The sequence below is a fragment of the Pogoniulus pusillus genome, unplaced genomic scaffold, assembly GCF_015220805.1.
Source record: "Pogoniulus pusillus isolate bPogPus1 unplaced genomic scaffold, bPogPus1.pri scaffold_66_arrow_ctg1, whole genome shotgun sequence".
Lineage (NCBI taxonomy): Eukaryota > Metazoa > Chordata > Aves > Piciformes > Lybiidae > Pogoniulus > Pogoniulus pusillus.
The window spans coordinates 347,928-351,268 of NW_026974715.1; the positions used below are offsets into that span (position 1 = coordinate 347,928).

General features: G+C 52.3%; 1 long non-coding RNA gene across 2 annotated transcripts in view; it reads right to left on the minus strand.

The window, feature by feature from the left end:
- Positions 1-452: 452 nt before the first annotated feature.
- Positions 453-3,341, minus strand: part of LOC135174490 (uncharacterized) — a 31,195-nt gene continuing 28,306 nt past the window's right edge. The window contains exon 2 of one of the 2 annotated variants that reach the window (XR_010301941.1): positions 453-964. This is a non-coding gene — a long non-coding RNA (uncharacterized LOC135174490). The remainder of the gene's footprint in view (positions 965-3,341) is intronic. The other variant, XR_010301940.1, reaches the window with a different exon arrangement.

The following is a 3,341-nucleotide window of genomic DNA, read 5'->3' on the forward strand; positions in this document are numbered from 1 at the left end:
CTCATGAAAGGCAGTCAGTGCAGAAAGATATCATGCATCAGTTCTGAGCTGCCCAGTCCAAGAGGACAATGGGATCTCTGCTCAGAAGGGTCCCATGGAGGGCTACAGGAATGATTAGGGGACTGGAACACTGCCTTATGAGGAGAGGCTGAGGGACCTGGGGCTCCTTAGTCTGGAGAGGAGAAGGCTGAGAGGCCCATCTGGGTGCATTCCTCTGTGACCTAGAGAGATTGTATGGTCCTGCTCTGGCCCAGGGGGGTGGACTCGATGGGTCCCTTCCAGCCCCTAACATCCTGTGATCAGATTGCCATATAAAATCTCTTCCTAGAGCTGCACTCACTGCAACCAAGAGCCCATTTCCCTCAGTGATACATCTGAAACTCAAGAGTCCTGCCAGTGCAAGTGAGTCCATTGCCTATCAGAACAGGCAGAAGATCCAGCAGCAGGCTTCCTTTTGGGTGTCATACTCAAAGCCAAGGCACTCTGTACCACACAACAACCTTCAGCCCAACCAGGCTGTACCAGCTCTCTAATCAGAGAAGCATTAAGGTTGGAAAAGTCCAACCATAACCCAGCTACCACGACCACTAACACTGTACCCTGAAGTGCCACATCTACACACTGCCTGAACACTGCTGGTTTGAGAGCCAAAGAAGTGGAGTGACAACTCATGAATGGTTTGGTAGAGAGACACAAGCAAAAATGGATTCTGTAAATCCAAGGGCAACTTGGTACAACTGCCACTGCCACCCTCACTGCCCTTCCCACAGCAGAGGACCCAGGAAACATCACACCAGCACCAGCACTTGTCACACAGCCCAGCTTTAGGTGTATTTGAGATGCAATGGGCTTGGGAGAAGCAGTTCCAGAGCTACAAGCCAGAGACTCATCTTCCACAGCACCAAGATGATAAACATGATTTGTCTGCTTCTGGACAGCACTGGAGGTTAGAAGAGATATTCCCCTAGAGCCAAAAGAAACAAGAACCATGATTAAGATCACTCTACCTGATCATATCACTTCTCTGAGACTGCTGGGGCTGTGAGCATCTGCACAGTTGCTCTCTGCACAGAAAAGCTCTCATGAAACAAGAGTCAGCTCCCAACTACCCTCAGCTGTGCAGAGCTCTGCGAGTGGTACCGCACACAAAAACAGCTCCTGGCAACTCTGTGGTTAGGAAGCTCAAACTCTGGCAAACCATTTGCACTGTGACAATGTCAGTGCAAGGAGATGAAGCAGGGCATTTGTCCAGCTTCAATCTTAGACTGCACACTGGGCTAAAAAAGTGCTTTTTGAAAACCAGATGCTCTCCAGGCTCAGATGAGGAAGTTTTATGAGGAGCAGCTGAGGGAACTGGGGGCATTTAGTCTGGAGAAGAGGAGGCTGAGGGGAGACCTCATTGCTCTCTGACACTGCCCGAAAGGGGACTGGAGTGAGGAAGGAATTGGTTTCTTCTCCGTAGTATCAGGTGATGGAACAGGAGGAAATGGCCTCAGATTGCCCCAGGGGAGGTTTAAGTTGGAGCTGAGTTAAAGTTTCTCTGCGTAGGAGTGGGCAGGCATTGGAAAAGGCTGCCCAGGGAGGTGCTGGAGTCACTGTCCCTGGAGGCGTTCAAGAGCCGCATGGACACGGCAGCTGGGGACATGGTTTAACTGCCATGGTGGTGTTAGGCTGACACTTGGAGCTGCTGATCTTAGAGGTCTTTTCCAACCAAAGCCACTCTGTGGTTCTCCTGTAAAGTGATGCCTGCAGCTACAAATCTCACTGGGACACTAATGTCTCTCAAGGACAATTTTAAATGACCTTTCCACTTCAACATGAAGTCATTCCAGCCCATAACCAGCTATGGTTTGGGGTGGGGGTGAAGCTCCTTTCTTTATCTCTCTTTCTTTCAGTGTTTCTCTGTTCAAGCAAGTGTTGGTTCCATAGGCACTTTATCTACAGAAGAAGAGCATAAGCCAACAGTGGCTATCAAAGGAAACCAAAGACTTAGAATCATAGAATCAACCAGGTTGGAAGAGAGCTCCAAGATCATCCAGTCCAACCTATCCCCCAGCCCTACCCAGTCAACCAGACCATGGCACTGAGTGCCTCATCCAGGCTTGTCTTGAACACCTCCAGGGACGGTGCCTCCACCACCTCCCTGGGCAGCCCATTCCAATGCCAATCACTCTCTCTGGGAAGAACTTCTTCCTAACATCCAGCCTAGACTTTCCCCAGCACAACTTGAGACTGTGTCCCCTTGCTCTGTTGCTGCTTGCCTGGGAGAAGAGCCCAACCCCACCTGGCTACAATGTCCCTTCAGGTAGTTGTAGATAGCAATGAGGTCACCCTGAGCCTCCTCTCCTCCAGGCTGCACACCCCCAGCTCCCTCAGCCTCTCCTCATAGGGTTTGTGTTCCAGGCCCCTCACCAGCTTTGTTGCCCTTCTCTGGACACCTTCCAGCACCTAAACATCTCTCTTGGACTGAGGAGCCCAGAACTGGACACAGCACTCAAGGTGTGGCCTGAGCAGTGCTGAGCACAGGGGCAGAATAACCTCCCTTGTCCTGCTGGCCACACTGCTCCTGATGCAGGCCAGGATGCCATTGGCTCTCTTGGCCACCTGGGCACACTGCTAGCTCAGCTTTAGCCTACTCTCTATCAGTACCCCCAGCTCCCTTTCCTCCTGGCTGCTTTCCAGCCACTCTGTCCCCAGCCTGTAGTGCTGCTTGGGGTTGTTGTGGCCAAAGTGCAGAGCCCTGTACTTGGCCTTGTTAAATCTCATCCCATTTGCCTCTGCCCACCCATCCAGCCTGGCCAGGTTCCTCTGCAGGGCTCTCCTACCTTCCAACACATCCACACCTGCTCCTAGCTTGGTGTCATCTGCAAACTTACTGCTTCTGGACTCAATCCCCTCGTCCAGATCATCAATAAAGATATTGAACAGGACTGGGCCCAGCACTGACCCCTGGGGCACACCACCAGTGCCAGCTGCCAACTGGATGTGGCACCATTCACCACCACTCTCTGGGCTCTGCCATCCAGCCACTTCCTGACCCAGCACACAGTGAATCTGTCCAAGCCATGAGCTGCCAGCTTGGCCAGGAGCTGCTTGTGGCAGACAGTGTCAAAGGCCTTGCTGAAGTCCAGCTAGACTACATCCACAGCCTGCCCCACTGTCACCAGGCAGGAACCTGATCATAAAAGGAGATCAGGTTGGTGAGACAGGACCTGCCCTTCCTAAACCCATGCTGGCTGGGCCTGATCCCTTGGCCATCCTGGAGGTGCTTTGTGATGGCACTCAAGATGACCTGTTCCATCATCTTGCCTGGCACTGAGGTCAGGCTCACAGGTCTGTAG